Source organism: Dipodomys merriami, unplaced genomic scaffold (genome assembly GCF_024711535.1).
Source record: "Dipodomys merriami isolate MVZ:Mamm:240054 unplaced genomic scaffold, mDipMer1.0.p SCAF_15, whole genome shotgun sequence".
NCBI lineage: Eukaryota > Metazoa > Chordata > Mammalia > Rodentia > Heteromyidae > Dipodomys > Dipodomys merriami.
This window is the reverse complement of record NW_027202826.1, coordinates 6,750,794-6,768,455: the sequence shown is the minus strand read 5'-3', so window position 1 is coordinate 6,768,455 and position 17,662 is coordinate 6,750,794. Positions and strand designations below refer to the sequence as shown.

Sequence of the window (17,662 nt, the reverse complement as noted above, 5' to 3'; positions counted from 1 at the left end):
GCTCCTGGAAATATCAGTCAATTGTTTGAAAAGAGTTTATTGTAAGCCTTGAAATGTCCATTTCCAACCTGACATCTTAAAATCATTATTTTCTTCCTAAGGGTGGTTGATTAAATGTCTTCAAAATATCTTATGGTTATTGATTGATTTTAATTGCTGATTGGAAAGAGAACTTTCCTAAAGTCAGTAGTCTCGGGGTGAAGGGGGGGAGTCTGTTGATTTGGGCACTGGGAGCCACTGGTGTGTGTGTGTGTGTGTGTGTGTGTGTGTGTGTGTGTGTGTGTGTGTGTGTGTGTGTGTGTGTGTGTGTGTGTGTGTGTGTGTGTGTGTGTGTGTGTGTGTGTGTGTGTGTGTGTGTGTGTGTGTGTGTGTGTGTTGAGACTCATACCACCGCCATCCATCCAAACTCCAGCCTTGTGGGCTCACAACTCCATCTATATTCTCTCGGGCAAATACTCCTGTGAGGCGTAGCCGCAGAGACCAACAACACATCCTCACAATCGTTCTCTATTCAAAACTTGCGTCAGTAGAGGAGGTGATGTCCATGGCTGGTGTCATCGTCCTTCACACCTGCTCATCGGCCCCGCTGTTCATCTTCTTCGTAGCTGATCACTAGTTCTCATGGACAGAAACCTTCTTTCCAGGTGAGTACACGTTTAGTTGGGTTCTCGTCAAGTGTCTCTGGCAAGAAGACCATTCTTTGCCCATGGAGTGATTTTCTCAAGTGTCAATAGTTTAGGGTTTGCCTCTCCACCTTGCTGCTAGAGCAAAAACTACTTGAAAACAGAAACTGTCTGTCTCAGTAAACAGTGTACCCCAGAACCTAGAACAGTGCTTATCACACACATGCACACATACACACACACACACACACACACACACACACACACACACACACACACACACAATTAAAACACTATGCCCAAGTACTCTGATACCACCCAACTGTTGTAGGAAACAGGAGCAGCTCATGGAGAACTTGCTTCTAGGAAGGTGGAAGGACATAGCTTGTCCTCTGATCTTTCTTTTCCTCCAGCACTTAGCACAACTGGTCACCATTTACTTGTGTTTGTTTAAAGTCTAAATCCCATGCTCGAAAAAGACAGCGATTATAGTTTATAGTTTATAAGTAGCCTGTATCTCTAGCCTACCTTGATGCCCTGGGCTCCATGCCCTGGGTTTCAGGAGTCAGGTCTATCTTCCAAGAGAGGTGGAATAAATAATAATGACTGAGGGAAGTTTGGATGGTGGACTACTTTGTGGGGTACACAGCCACCCCAATATCTTGAAGATACCCCTCTAGGGAGATGCTGCATCTGGGGAGCTGGAAGGAATGCAGAAGGAAAGAACAAGGGCATAGCTCAGCTCATGCTCATCTGTACATTCATTGTACTTTACAAAAGCCTCGTCACATATTTAATCACCTCTGGGATCCAAAATGCGAGTGATTGAACACTTTGCGTTGACTATCACATTGTATATATTGAACTGCTATTTCCATCTGGTAGTTTTACATTCTTTTAATTGTGTGCTATGATTAATCACAGTAATGACTCATCTACTTAAAAATAAGATATACAAAGTGTGGTGAAACTGCAGCTAAATGAACACTGCATGGGAACAGTGAACCAAAATCCAATGTGAATTTGGGATGTGAAGCTGTATTTGCTAGAATAAGTGAATCTTGATGAATACGAGAAAATTGGATTTTATCAGACCAGCAATCAATTTGTCTGTAGTATATATTGCATTATCTGCCGTGAAACTTGGTTAAAGAGTGGCAAAAAGCGACCAAAGCTTTTGCATTGCTTTCAAAGTCCCCTGGCCTTTCTGATAAACTAATTCTGTTTTTCCTGAACAAGCACAGAACAATGCTTTCAAATATGAAGTTGATAAATTGTGTCATTTACAGATATGGAAAAGAGACCAAAACGAAAGCAACATTATTCAAAGTTATATTCTGCCTCCTCACCTTACTAATAGAGAAGTCACACTACCAACAAGTTTCTGAAGACCAACCATAAGATGAATGATAATTACTACACTCAGGAAGAAACTTTCATTAGATGCTAGGACTATCAACCCAAATGGACTCTAACACACTACTATGTCGATGGCGCACAGCAGAGGAAAGCAGACTTTAGCAGGAGTGCATGCTCACAGGTGTCTGGCTTGTATTTGCAAAGAATCAGAGATGTCCAGTCAGCACCAGGTGGAAACAGGCAGAAATATGGAAAAGATATGCCACATTCTGAACCACGAACAAGGCTGTCTCCTCCAAGTTGCCTGCTCTTCAGGCTCCACTATTTTTTTTTGTCAGTCGTGAGACTTGAACTCTGGGCCTGGGCGCTGTCCCTCAGCTCTTCAGCGTAAGAACACTCTACCACTTGAGCAACATGCCAATTCTGGTTTTCTGAGTGGTTTATTGGAGATAAGAGTCTCATGGACATTCCTGCCCGGGCTGGCTTTGAACCGCCATCCTCAGATCTCAGCCTCCTGAGTAGCTAGGATTACAGGCGTGAGCCACTGATGCCCGGCCAGGCTCCGCTTTTGAATCTACCAGTGAGGACAGAGAAGCAGTTTCCCCCTTCATTGTGGCATTTGTCAAGAACCTCATCCTTAGAAAAAAACCAACTCCTCTTCCCCACAGAAAGGAAAGGACAAAGAAATACGGGAAAGACGGGAAAGAGAGGCGCTGGGTGACTGTTTGGCACTGTTCCCCTAACCAGGCAATAAGGAAGTTCTTCAGGCAGTTACAATTATTTTGTGAGCTGTGACGAAGGCCAGAGGAAAGCAACTCACAGTGGAAGCAATGGACGAGGATGTGTTTACTATGTGGATGGAGATGGTCATCTCTTTGTCCATTATTTTATTCCCAGAAAACAGTGGTCAAAGTAGGTCACACACTCCAACCATGGCCATCAGTGTGGGTCTATCTTGTCAGCATGCGCTGACAGCCAATAAAAGCCTCCTTTTGTAAGCAGAAGTTAAACTGTTTATTGAAACCAATGGTGAGAGAAGAGCCTTTCTTCATGACACCATGCAATAGGATTCTTTTGAAAGATATATTTGATATTTGTTTCTTTGGGTTTTTTTTTTCAGTACTAGGCTTTTTTGACTGGGAAAGAGGATCAAGTGATGGAGTGCCTATCTAGCAACAGTGAGGCCCTGAGTTCAAACTACGACAAAAACAACGTGCACACGGCTTCTCACCACAGAGCTGCTAGTCAGCGGATCTTCCAGTCACCACTCTACTACAGATTATATTTCCATATCAGTACATAGTATCTACAACATAAGTTTTAATGCTAAAAACGTCACATTTGGAAATATACATGTATAATATGACCAGGCAGGCCTGAGCTGTCTGCACAGACATCATAGGCTCAGGAAATGTATAAATGCCTTCATTCCTTTGATCTCTTCTGACTAGCACTTAGATGCGTTTCTTTCAGGAAAGGATTCAGTTGCCCTTCCCCCTTTCCACTGCTGCATTTTGGCTAATTGGCTGTAGTCCTGGCTGGTCAAGGTTTGTGTGTTAACACATTTGACAATAAGATCTCTACTTAGAAATGACCGACCTCTGAGATGCCTATTATTGACTCAGATGTATTTATTTCTACGCAGATTGTGATCTCATTGCACACTCTGGGCTACAAACAGTGATTCGCTACTGAAATGCCAAATTAATACAGGAAATGGGAAAAACAGGAGACTTCCTTCAGGAAAGGCGTCTGGCCTCTGAACTGAAGACTACAGACAGCACTGCCACTCGCCCAAAGTTGAGGCTAAGTATTTCCATGTGCCACTCAAAACCCCATTTGTAAATGTGGTCACATTTCAAAGGCCCTGGGAGATCAAACAAGACCAGGCCTGCCAGGGGATGGAGGAGCCATACTCCTCCTTCAGCAGGAGAGAATGTCAAGTGTCCATGGTCAGGGGAAAGGGATGTTCAGTGGCTCCCTCCCTCTCCCTCCCCCATCTCATTATTGCATCGAGTCTACCTTTACTTCCTCCTCAATATCACCCAAACAAATCATAGTGGTCGTGTTTCCTGTGGGGGTAGGTGAAACGCACCAAAGTTCAATCAAGACTGAGTTGTGACTCAAGTGGTAAAGCATCTGCTGAAAAATGAGGAGGCCCTGAGTACAAACTCTTGTGCAAACCACCAAAAAAAAAAAGAAAGAAATGTTCAGGAAACAAAATCAAAGCCAAATGCATGTTAACTCAAAAGTTCCCATCATCAGACAGTTATGGTCTTGCAGGTGGAGGTGTGTGGCTCAAGTGGTAGAGTGCCAGCTCTGAGGGGGAAAAAAAGCCAAACAAGGCTGCAAGCCCTATGTGCCAGCCCAAGTACCTGCATACAACAAATCAACAACAACAACAACAACAACAAAACCCAGAGTTATGGCTTAGGCACAAAACTAACTAAACTGAGGTGTAATTTTGATCACATAGTAGACTACACAGAAAGAAAATGCATTTAACCTTCACACTGGAAATGATTGCTACCGAGGGACTGCACTGTTGGGATGCTGGTGCGATCACAGAAGAGAAAAGGCAAAGGGAGCTCAGCACTTGGTGCCAGATGGACACTGTGTCCAGTTATCATCACGTAAATGCCACCTACTGACATGGAACATTAGAATCACCTTGAGGACAAGTCACAGGAGAGACTTGGCTCACTTGAAGGGTCAGGGTACAAATACCATCAGCCTTGACATGGTACACAGAGAGCTCCAGTGATGAGGTTGGGAGGAGAAGCTGCAGGCAAGGTGTGAAACTTTGATCTTCATCTCAGGGCGGATGCATTTGAGGAACTCTGAGCAGCTAATGGAAGCAGAGATAGAGCGCCAAGGTTTGAAGACTCAAACAAGGCCAGGGAAGGAAATGAGAAGCACAAAATTGCTATACTGGAAGTAGGCAGGAAGGCATGTAGAAGCTTTGCAGTTGGCTAAATCCTCTTATCATAGGAGGAAATCAATAACTAAGGTCTAGAGTTAATAAACCAGAAATATTAAGAGAAGCTTATGTTGGCCATGGCTGGCCTTAAGGCAGAAAAATGGAGAAATGGGCGAGAAAGCCCAGGATTGTTGTTTTGTGATTCGTTTTTCTACATTTTGATGATTAATTCATCAAATATGTATTTCCTTTTTTAAAATGTATATAGTTGTTTTTTTTAATTTTATTTTATTTTATTTGAGAACATACTGTACAGAGGGGTTACAATTACATGGGCAGGATAATGCGTACATTTCTTACCAAGCATTGCAGCCTCCTCCTTTGTTTACCCTTCACCTCCCTTCCCAGCCTCCCCCCTCTCCCCCATATAGTTGTTTTTTAAAAAGAAAAAAAAAAGAAAAGACTCCAACACAGAAACAGAGACCATGGTACAATATCAAAAAGTTGAATGTTAGGCACAGGGAGCCATGTAGTAACCACGATGTTTACATGGGGATCAAGGGCTTCCAGGCAGCCTACCACCTAACTTCATCTTTAGGTACCCAGGTCTGCGGTGAAGCTCCCCAAGGTTGATGACTTAGGGCCATGTAGCAGTTCAGCATGTCAGTACAGCCAGCCTGGATCCTGGATGGCAGGTGCTAACAACAGACCCCAAGTCCATACCAGGGGCCTGTCTGCCATTGCCAGACTTCTCAGGCTGCCTGCTTTGGCTTCCTCACTCTAGTCCGCACAAAGAAAGTATCACTGTGACTGCCTTGTGAGACAAGGGACCATGCTGCCAGCAACCCAGTTGTTTGAGCAAAACCACACATTGCAGGTGATTAAGGCTCTTGTTGGAATCTTCCCAGGCTTTACTGCAATTTCCTGGCAGCCCTGCTCCAAGGCTAGATGAAATCTTGACTCTTGCCAGACCATTCTCAATAAACATGTGAAGAAGTGCTTTCATATTAGATCAACTGACTAGAAGCTAAAGAAATCCTCCTCCGCCTCCTTTTCTGCTCCAGTTCCCCTCCTCTGGGTCCTCCTTTTTTTTTCCTCCTCCTCTTTCCCTTCTTCTTCCTCCTCTTCTGTTTCTCCTCCTCTTCTACCCTCCTCCCCTGTTCCTGGCTGGAGTTTGCATGCAAGGCCAGTCCTGCTCTTCAAAGATCTCTGTTCTCTTCTACATTTGCAATTTACATTGCATTTGTCCCCTTATGTGCATAATGCTAATGTTTTACTCTATTTGCATAATGCTCTTCTCTCCTTCCAGCCTTTCTTCAAAACATCTGTTTTGTAAGAAATCCCTAGAGAGCAGGACAGATGCCCTCGCCCTAGTTTGTTCTTTTATAATAATAGTCAGATGTCTCCTTCAGCAGTTGGCAGCTTTTTTTCTCCCTTCCTGATCCCATGTGGGCAAGTGAGATCTTTTTAGAGGTAAAATCAAGTAAGTGGGATTGAGGCAGGCTGCACAGCACAGGGAAAGAGGCAAGTGCCTGAGGAATGCGATCACAGAGCTGCTCTAAAACACGAGATCATGCGACTGCCCAACCAGTGAAAAACAAGAGCATCACAAACTCATTGAAACCACCACGACCCACAAAGATGACCACTAACTGTCCTTCACTTCCTTATAATAGCATCTCCATATCATCAGCTTTGTGGAATTGGCTATTCCCATCATGTATCTTCCACCACGATACAAAAAAAAAAAAAAACTCATATAAGAACAAAATCAATGTCCTATTCCCAAAGTTCTCACTTTTCCCCTGACTTAGCTCCCCATTCATTAAGCTTGGCCCATCAGACAAGCCATCCAATCCTTGTGGGGACAATTTGAGAATGTTCTCTTGAAAGTGTCCATGTTCACCCTGTTACCGGGGTGAGATTTTCCAGATGTTCCTCTATCTTAGGTATATTGCTTGATATCAGGTGCAGTAAAAGAACCATGAAGAGTAGAGAGATAGCAAAGAGTACATGAGCACAGCTCAAGACAGGAGGCAGCAGTTGGATAGGAGTCGACTCTCTGACAGTACACTTGAGGGGTGAGGTGGGCAGTTGGGTATGAGGTAATTGTGTGAAAGCTCTTGAGGCTTGGGGTTTTATCCAATAGGGTAGGATTGCTAGGTGGTATGAGCCTAAGGTCCTCTCTTTATGACCCCTGCCCAAATGGTTTGAAAGTTCACATCGGCTACCCAAGTGAGGGAGTCATATGCTTGCACACTTGATCTTCTTTGCCCCTGTCCCTTTTTGTAATTCCAGTGGAAATTCTATCAGGCATTACTCCCTCATGTGGGCACACCAGCAGAGAAATGAGTAAGCTATAGAGTATATGGCGGCCACTAGGACAATTATTGGTTGAGGGTGTAGGGCTTTATGATTCTGCATCCCTGAAGGGAAATGGAATATAGTCAAGGCACTTCCTCCTTCCTGTTCATGTCTACCCATATGCCTACACTAACACTCCTCATGTATTTCACACTGTCATAAAGCTTTTCTAACTCCTTATTTTATCTGCCTCTGAATTCTTTCTCCATGCTGACAAGAACCTGGGACACTGGATAGAGGCCTCTGTCTGGCATAGCTAACTCTCTTTTGAGACCTCTCCAGCCATCACCACTGGCAACAGAATCACTGTAGGTGACACAATCTGGGATGAACTTCCTTTTCTCCTCAGTATGATTTAACTGTTCTTATCACCACCATCAGCAACTGTACCAAGGCACAGCTCCAAAGATAGCCGTATTTCATGGGCAACAGAAATTCTCAGCTTACATTTCGGTGTTGAGCCAAAGCAAGAAGCAGAGGTGCCCATCTCTCCATAAGCATAAAATCAGGGTTGCAACCTAATTTCCAGGGAACTTCGGATTGCCATTTCCTGCAGGGTAAAGCAAGTAATAAAACACACAATCCCTTTAAAAGAATGATATACTTCAGCTTATGTATGAATCGTGCAAATTATCACTACTTTAGAAACTGAAAGTCTATGAAATTGCAATTTGAGAAGCTCAAACACAGCTCAGTAATTTTGTTATAAAGTTTGCATTCTTACCTGGTGTACAAATTTAAAACGAATCCAAGAGTGTGCCCAAAGTGGTGTCGGGGAGAAAATGGAATTATCACAGTACATAATTTGTTATATAATCTGATGTGAAACAGAGCTCATGTGTAATAAGCATGTTATTTAGCATTAGTACCCTTTGATATTACATTTAACTTGGGACAAATGAAATGCCATGTCCAAATTATGAAGCCTTTTCATTGGCACTGACAGAGGTATCAGGCTCTGCGATGTGACAAGGGCACAGCTAAGCAGTGAAAAGATCCTTGAAGACCGAGTTCTAGCTATAGATCTGTGTTCATGTGCTCTGAGACTGTGGACAAAGGCTTCTTTGAAAGAGGAAGAGGTGAATATTGGGCTTACTTTTAGGCTTTCTTGGTTACAGATGTTTTTCAGAATTTAACACAAGCCTTGGACCCATCTTCACCACTTTTTCAGGAAAAATAAACCTTGGTTACATGAGGAGAACATTTCACATGTCCTCTCAGGATCTCAACCCTTGGCCCTAACAACAAATACAGACAATGCAAGAGGAGTGTATGGGCTACATGAACCCCTTGGACCCTCCAGGTCTGTCTTATGCCTGGAGGTGGGGCTCACTCCGTTTAACTGTGCACCAGACCAAGTCACATCTTCTAGTCTTTTGGAAACCCCATTAACAAAGTTATGGTCATAAATACCCTGGATCAAATTATCATCTCATATAATGTACACAGTTACTCACCTACCTTCACATAACACCTGTGTTTTTGTTAAATAGTACTAGAGAAGTAGAATCTAAGAATCCCAAAGAAAGAAAGTTCAGATTGAACACTCATATGCAACTGTGTGAACGGTCTCTATTTAATTCTAATAAGATTAAAAAACCCAACAGACTCAAAATAGTAATTTCTGGAGTATCCATTTACCACTGCAGACCTTGAGTAAGTTCAAACGTGGCTGAATGCCTCTGAGCCTTGGAGTAGCACTGATGGTCCTAAGATGAGTGAGATATAGACTTGGATTCCAATAGCAGCAAGCAGTGTGGGAGACTTTGACTAGGACATCACCATAGTATTGTTTATTGACTAAGATTTTGTTTTGGTTTGCATATAAAATGCTCACCACTGGCTCTTGTGTTGAAGCCTTGGTCCCCAGGTTGTGTTGATATTTTGGACACCTTAGGAGATGGGACCTACCTGGAGGAAGTAGGTCTGTGTCTTTAGGGACTGGATTTTGCCATCCCCTTCCTGTGCTCTTCCTGTGCTGTTTCATGACTGTCATGAGGAGAGCAGCATCTGTCCTGCTGCCACGATGTTCTGTTTCACTTCAGGTCAAAAGCAGCAGATCCAGTTGACTATGGACTAAAACCTCTGAAGCTGTGAGGCGAAATAATCTTCCTCTTTTAAAGTTGTTTCCCTTAGGTATTTGTCATAGTCTGAAATAGATTGTCACCTGAAACCCATCCTGCCAATCCATACACCACCATAGAGCCATCACCCCATCTTGGTGAAGCCACAAGAAACCCTGACTGAAAGTAAGTAGGATGGTAAAATCTCAGAAATCCAAGACTCCACTAGGTAAGTCCTAGCAAAGGATCACAAAGTTGATGAATAAAAAAGGTAACATGTCTCCCTCCAAAAACTAATAACACCACAATAAAAGAAGAATTGAGAGTGAAGAGGAAGAAAGTCCAAGGGGCTGGGAAAGTGGCTCAGTGGTAGAGTGCTTGCCTGGCATGCATGAGGTTCATTTCCTCAGCACAACATAAGCAGAAAAAGCCAGAAGTAGTGCTGTGGCTCAAGTGGTGGAATACTAGCCTTGAGCTAAAGAGCTGAGGGACAGTGCCCAGGCCCTGAGTTCAGACCCCACGACCGACAAAAATAAAAATAAAGTATCAGGAGTGAATTCAATAAAACAATGATAAGGATGGTAAAGGGGAAAAAGTTTAACAAACTAGACAAATTCAAGGAGCATTTGAACAAAACAAAAGAAATTAAAAGAAAAACAAGAGACTACAAACAAATAGCTAAATGAAGGTAATGCAGAATATAAAAATAATTTAATAAAATTTTGAGATGGAAACCTTGAAAAAAAATAATCAAAATCCTGGAAATGAATAGCTCAATTGCCCAAATAAAAAAACTCAACCCAAAACACAGATAATACAACAGAAAAAGTTAAAAACATATTAAAAGCTGAAGTTTAGTAAAGCAGTAGAAGTAGACCCAAAATCCAAAGACATTGAAAAAACACTTTTAAAAGATATCAACGGGAATTACAAGACTTCTTAGACTCTACCAAAAGATCAGACTTACAAATTATGGGGTTAGATGAGGAAGAAGGAAATTAAAAAAAAACAAAAAACAACTAATGGCATGGAGAACCTTCTCAACAAAATAATGGTAGAAAACTTCCCCAGCCTCAAAAAAGAATGTTATCTATGTTGACAGAGTCAAAGAAACACCCCTAGACACATTATAGTAAAAACATTAAATATATAGATTATTGCAAACTGCAAAGGAGAAGAAAATGGTAACTTACAATGGCAAGCCCACTAGAATAAAAACATTTTTCTTGACATAGACACTAAATGCAAGGAAGGCATGGAAAGACAATCCATTAATGACAACAATCGCCAACTTAGGCTGCAATGCTTGGTAAGAAATGTATGCATTATCCTGCCAATGTAATTTGTAACCCCTCTGTACAGTATGTTCTCAAATAAAATAAAATAAAAAAAAATAAAAAAAAAATAAAAAAAAAAAACAATCGCCAACCTAGCTTCTTTATCCAGAAAAAAAAAATTTCCCCATCAAAATCAATGGAGAAAAAAAGGCATTCCTAACTACTAAACCAGCACCGCAAAAAGATGGTTAAGGGAATGCCACCCACAGAAGAAGAAAAAAAATACAGGAAAAAAAAAGCCATTCTAGAACTGATTAGTAGAGCAGGGAGAGGAAAAGAAGCACGTACCACAAAAAGAACAAAGTGACAAGAAATATGACATATTTCTCAATGGTGGTGTTAAATGTCAATGCGCTCGATTCTCCAAACAAAAGACATAAAATGGCAACTTGCATCAGAAAGCAAGATTGAACTATTTGTGGCCTACAATAAACACATCTCACTGACATAGACAAACACATTAAGGGTGAAAAGATGGGAAAAGACCTTTCAAGTAAATGGATCCTAAAAGCAAGCAAGAGTAGCCATAATTATATGATAAAATAGCATGCAAGCTAAAATCAGTCAGAGGAGACAATGGCAGTTCATATTAATAATAGGGTTGATCCATGAAGAGAAATTAAGAGTTGTTAGTTTATATACATCTAAATTTATTAAACAAACACTTCTAGAATTATGTGCTGATAGACCACAGTACAATAGTGAGAAACTTCAATTCATTACTCTCACCAATAAATAAACTACCCCAACAAAAAAAAAATCAACAGACACCTTAGAATTAAATGGCACCATAGACCAAATGGAATGAAGAGAAAGCTACAGAGTATTTAACTCAATAGCTGCATAAAACATACTCTTCTCAACAGATCATATCCTAGAGCATACAGAAAGTTGGAGCAAATAGAAGAAAACTGAAGTAATTCTGTGTATTCTATTTCTCCATATGGAATTAAGCTAGAGCTCAACAGCAAAAGGTACTAAAGAAAATATTCAAACATATGAACACAGAATAATGCACTGATAAATGACAGAAATAAAGGGAGAAATAAAAAATTTCCTAGAAACTAATAGAAAAGATATACCACCAGAACTCCTAGAAAACAGCAAAGGCAGTATTGAGAGGAAAATTCATAGCCATGATGCCTATAAAAAAGGAAACACTTAAACAGCCTTATGATGCAACTCAAACTTCTAGAAATACAGGGACCATCTAAACCAAAAACTGAGTAGTTGGGGAAAAATTAGGGCAGAAATTAATGAGTAGGAGACCAAATAAACACTAGACAAATATCAATAAAATAAAAAGTACATTTGTTGAAAAAATAAGATTGATAAAATCCAGTTAATTTGACCCATGGAAGAGACTTGAATAAATAAAATGTAGGGATGAAAAAGGAAATACCACAACAGATACCAAAGAAATCCAAAGGATCATGGGAAATTACTTTGAAAATCTATACTCAAATAAGGTAGAAAATCTAGACAAAATGGATAAATTTTAGGTGTGGTTGGTATAATAAGCTGAACCAAAAGGGTATCACTTAGAGCTTTAACAAGGAATGAAATTGAAGCAGTAGTGATAAATTTTTCAACAAAAAGCCCAGGGCCAAATGGATTTGCAGCCAAATTCTAGGAGATCTTCAAAGATGAACACCAACACCCCTCAAACTCTTCCACGAAATAGAAAAGGAATACTATCAAATTCATTCTATGAAGCTAGCATTATCCTTCTTCCAAAACCAGACAGACAACAGAAAAATCAAAGTATTGACAAATCTCATCAATGAACAGTGACACAAAAGTTCTCAATAAAATCCTTGCAAACCAGTTCAAAAGAGCATATAGCAGGATCAATTGTTTTCATCCAAGCAATGCAAGGATGGTTCAATGTGTAGTGAATAGGGAATAACATGGTAATCATGACTGCCCATGTTCAGTTTGACACCTGTGAGGAGACTGATGATAGGTAAGATGTACAAGTTTCTGAGAAATGCTCTGGCTGAAGTTGCATCTGGAGTTCAGTGGTACCTGAAAGATATCTATGAGGCAATGGGGTCAACTGGAAACTGGAGGTCACCTGGAAGGGTGACCTCCATGAATTTTTGTGAGAATATTTAATGATTAATGACACCAGTTTTGCCTTATGAGCAAAAACTTGGGAATTAATTATACTCATCAAAGTACAAGGATGTATTTAAAATAATTCCCAATGTGTAATATATAGTAATAAGCTTGTGGTGTAAAAGTAGGGAAAACTGGACTCATTATTTTCATGGAAAATGACAGATGAAGGGCTGGGAAGGTGGCTCAGTGGTAGAGCGCTTGCCTTGCATGCCTGAGGCCCTGGGTTCGATTCCTCAGCACCACATAAGCAAAAAGAAAAAAGCCGGAAGTGGCGCTGTGGCTCAAGTGGTAGAGCACTAGCCTTGAGCTGAAGAGCTGAGGGACAGCGCCCAGGCCCAGAGTACAGGCCCCATGACCGGACCCAAAAAAAAATTAAAAAAAAAAGAAAAAAGAAAATGACAGATGAAGTCCTTAAATCAGTATTTACTGGTCCTCTATAGTATTGACATAGATTTTTTTTAGCTGAAAATTCATTTTCCTATTTTCTGAGGGAATTAGAATAGGTTCCATTTTCTAGATTAAAACTTTTTTTTTTTCATGAGTTTATTGAAAGTCAAACTTTCATACCAGGCAACTTTAATGCTTTTGAGCTTTAAGGTATTTACAGTAAATTTTCAAATAAATATATACTGATATTAAATAAATATGTACGGGAAGCTGAGATTATTGGGATTGCAATTTGAGGCTTACCCAGGCCAAAAAAAAAGTTCACAAGATCCCTTCCCAATGTGGAGCTAGACACAGTGGTGGTGCCTGTTATCCTAGCTAGCAGGAAGGCTGAATACCTGGGTACTAGGTGAACCCCTATTTACAAAGCAATGAGCAAAAATCAGGAATGGTGTAGTTCATTAGTAGGAATGCCTGTCTAGCCAGCAAGAGGATAAGAATTCAAACCTCAGTTATCATATTCATACATACATAGATACATACATGTGTGCATGCATGCACGTGTACGGTCATACCACATCATCATAACCAAATATTGCAATAGGAACTAACTGCTTCTTATTTAATAAGTCACAAGTCAGTGACAGGTATGGTCAAATGGTCAACAGCACTTGAGATTAGGTCTCCCATTCTGCAGAGAAAAATTTGACCTCAAGGAATCCAGATACTTTCTAGAAACCACGCAGGGAAGAAATCCAGAGTCAGGATTTGAATGCAGATCTTGGTACTCAAAGCCTTCTCTGTGTCCTTTACTTGAGCCTGCTTCCAGTATCCTAAGTGATGGAAACTGAAGTCTGGAATAATAAATACCGCCCCACCCTCAAAGAGAGATGAACATCCTAACTCATTAGAACTTGTCTCCAGTTCTGACTTTAAAGTGTTTTACTGCCACATGGGATTAACTTCAAAGAAATATCTTAGTGATGTTACCTTTAATGCCTTTATGCTTGTGGAATTACACAACTTATAAATGCTAATTTGGCTTATCTTGTCTCCTTAGGTCCTATAAAGGACCTAAGCTAATTGAAGTTTCTAAATATATTTAGGAACGTGCACGGGTGGGGTAGGAAAATTTGTAGGGACATGAGTTAATGGATCTTACTAGATACAAGTGAGTTATTAATATACAATGACTGGTGACGGTAGAATGTGCTGTGTATTTAGGCAGACGCCCAGGGCAAAGTGGCTGCCAGTTCACCCAATTACAGATCACACACTTCCAGAAGTAGAATAGAAGACTTCCACGTCCCGACCAGAGGAGATAAAATTACACTACCAAAATAAATCCTTGCCTACAAAGGGATAAACAGAACTGCAGATGTGAAACTACACGGAAAGAGAATGACCTGCGATGTGGTGAAGACATACACCAGGTGGAAATTCTCAGTGGGGTGAAGGACCCCTGGTCTTCCTTGCAGCAGATGACTTAGAACTGAAGAGCTGTTTGAGTCCTGAGACCAGGGTCGGAGCCATGGGTCTCAGATTAGGTGTGGCATTTAGTTAAGGTAGAATAACCCAGGATCAAGGAATTATTTCAGAACTTCCTTCCTTCCTTCCTTCCTTCCTTCCTCCTTCCTCTCTCCCTCCCTCCTTCGACCTATCCCAGTGCTTTACCACTGAGCCACACCCACCTACAAGTATACTAAAATCATAAAGATGACCTAACAAGTCACTACTCTAAATCAGGAAGCAGATGTAGGAAGCAATGTAAGTGAAGATAGATATTAGCACTCTGAAAGCACAAGTTAGCAAAGCACTGTTTCCCATCCCTCCCTTCGGGTAATTTCTTACAATGGGGTTTTCTTACCACTGGGCCTGTGGTTATGAATCCTTCTAGTTCATTGTCACCAGAGTCAAGCCACTATAAACACTAATAAACGCTGTGTGTGTCTGGGCCAACTATTTAAAGTATCTTACACCAGTAACAGGATGGTCTTCAACCAGGATGGCCTTTGAGCGGGTCTTTTTTTTCTCCATTTTGTAGGTAAGAAAACTGAAGCTGCAGCAGCCAGAAAGGGGCGGAGCCGGCATAAAAACAAGCCTCTGCCTGATTCCAGTGCATTCTTTACCATCACAGGGACAATGAAACTCCAAATTGATGGCGTGGAAACAAAGTGAGAGTCCTTTAGTCTCTGCCTGACCAAGACCAATGGAAAGATGAAAATATAGTCCTGGAGTGACCAGGAGGTCCAATACAACTTACTGTTCCCTTTTCCTTTTTAGAACGTAAAGGCTGTGTTTTGGCGATCAGAAGAGCTAGGTTACTTTTTTTTTTTTTGCTTTTTTAGTCAAGAAGGGAAATTTATAAATTTGCAGTTTTTCACAAAGTACCCCTTTGAGAAATCACTCCCAAGCTTTGAAACAGGGAGTTCCTTCCCTTTTAATTATCATATTCTATTTACATGAAATGGATTATGGCCCTTTCTGTTCTGTTGATGCCCCTGGGATTTCCGATCTCCAAAGACATTTTTTTTTTTTCTTTACCATTCTGCTACTTGGAAACTGCAGGCTGAAGGAACTAGTACCTCTGTGGTGCCCCACACTGTGAATCTGAGTTTAAAATTGCCTGGAAAATTATTTCTTTTTTAGAAGTCCTGCAAGTAGAATACAATATTGGCAATAAATAAAACAGTATTTTAAGAAATACCTCCTGTTCTAGCCAGTTGCCAGTGGCTCACACCTGTAACCCACTACTCAGGAGGCTGAGATCTGAGGATCACAGTTCAAAGCCAGCCGGGACAGGAAAGTCTGTGAGACTTATCTCCAATTAACCACCAGAAAACTGGAAGTGGCAGTGTGAATCTAAGTGGTAGAGTACTAGATAGCCTTGAGCAAAAAGAGCTGAGGGACAGCACCCAGGCTCTGAGTTCAAGCTCCATGACTGACCAAAAACCAAAACAGAACAAAACAAAAACTCTCATTCTAAATGACTACTAGTATTCTATGAGTGCAGGAAATTCCAAATGTTCTAAGCCTGTGGTTTCCAGAGCTGGTGGTGGGTACGTTGTGCTGCTAGAAACCCAATGAGCATTGAGAAGGTGTGTCCTGCTCAGATGAACTTGTCTGCCACCACCTCTCCCCTGCTTGTCTGTGATCTCACTGCCTTATGTTCATTCTTCTTGCTGGGTGTGTGCATATCCTGGATATGATTAATGACATGTCGTATTTGTAGAAGCGACTAGTCCACAACCTGAAGTATAAGAAAGAGAAGAGACTGTACAGAGCCTGGGAGCTCTTAATCAGAGTTTCACCTACCTCATTTTCTCCTCCTACACCGGTTTTCCTCTTTCTTGTTCCTACTTCTGTTTCTAAAGTATCTCACCCTCTGTGAACTGAGCAAGAAATGCTTCAGAAATCCTTCCAAAAGCTCAGGAATAGGAAATCTCCAAAAGACACAGATAACACAGAAGATCAATGTCTTTAAAAAAAAAAAGAAAGAAATATCAAGCTTTGCCAACCTCTGTGAAGGCAGAGGCTACCTGACTTTCATTGCTGTCTTAATTCATTGTCCATCAACTGATGCTGCGGTCCTTCCTGGCTTTCTTCCCAGACCCGTTTCTTCCTTTTCAGACCCATGTTCTGTTGGATGGTTTTCCTGTTTATATTTGAAAAACAGGTTCCATGATGTAGCCCATGCTAGTCGTGAACCTGCAATCCTGCATCCACCTCCTGAGGTGTGTACCACCATGACTACCTCTGAATCTTGATTTTTTTTCTTTCTTCATTAGTGTGGGCTCAGACCTTCTCTTACCCTGATTGCATGGCAACCTGACAGCTTTTTTAAAATACTACACCTGTTCCTAAAGCTACAACCACGCATGCCTACCATGGGTTAGGTGCGGGTAAACACTCTCAGCCTACTTCCTTGATTTTTCTTCAATGACTTTACAAGTCTGCTCCTTATCAACACCCCTCATGAAGGTTTGCTTCTAGACTTGGCCTTGTGAATTGTGTGGTCTGCATTCTCAGGTTTCTCTGAGGAAATGGTGATGAAGGCTGCTGTGTTTTATCTTCTGTGTTCTCTGTCCTTGCCTTTGCTTTCCAGCAACTGGGACTTTTGCCTCTTGTCCCTACTTTGATCCTGAGGCCATCATTTCCATGAATGCAACAAATTGACAGAACTCGCCCAGAACAGCTGTGGCAGTCCCCAACTCTAGGAACTTTACCACATTCTTGCTCTCCCAGTTACCATCTGCATCTCCAGTTCCAGTGGGGTAAGATCCACTTCAGGCCTATCACTCAAGCTCAGCTGTGCACACAAAAAGCTCCATAACAATGCTGTAATTTATTACAAGTGAGCACCTCCCTTTAGGGCGACTGAATGGATCTTGGCTTCTTCAGCTGAGTCTTTTTTCTCTTTTAATGGATGACCTCACCATGTAGGTAGACATCATCTTGCAGGTCTGTGCTTTGCTCTTTTTTCAA

At 41.2% G+C, this 17,662-nt stretch overlaps 1 long non-coding RNA gene across 1 annotated transcript in view; it reads left to right on the top strand.

Moving 5' to 3' along the window:
* The window catches only part of LOC138826854 (uncharacterized), a 30,196-nt gene extending 13,836 nt beyond the window's left edge, over positions 1 to 16,360 (top strand). Inside the window, exons 2-3 of the long non-coding RNA XR_011371876.1 lie at positions 9,390 to 9,515; positions 15,222 to 16,360. This is a non-coding gene — a long non-coding RNA (uncharacterized lncRNA). The remainder of the gene's footprint in view (positions 1 to 9,389; positions 9,516 to 15,221) is intronic.
* Positions 16,361 to 17,662: the final 1,302 nt, after the last annotated feature.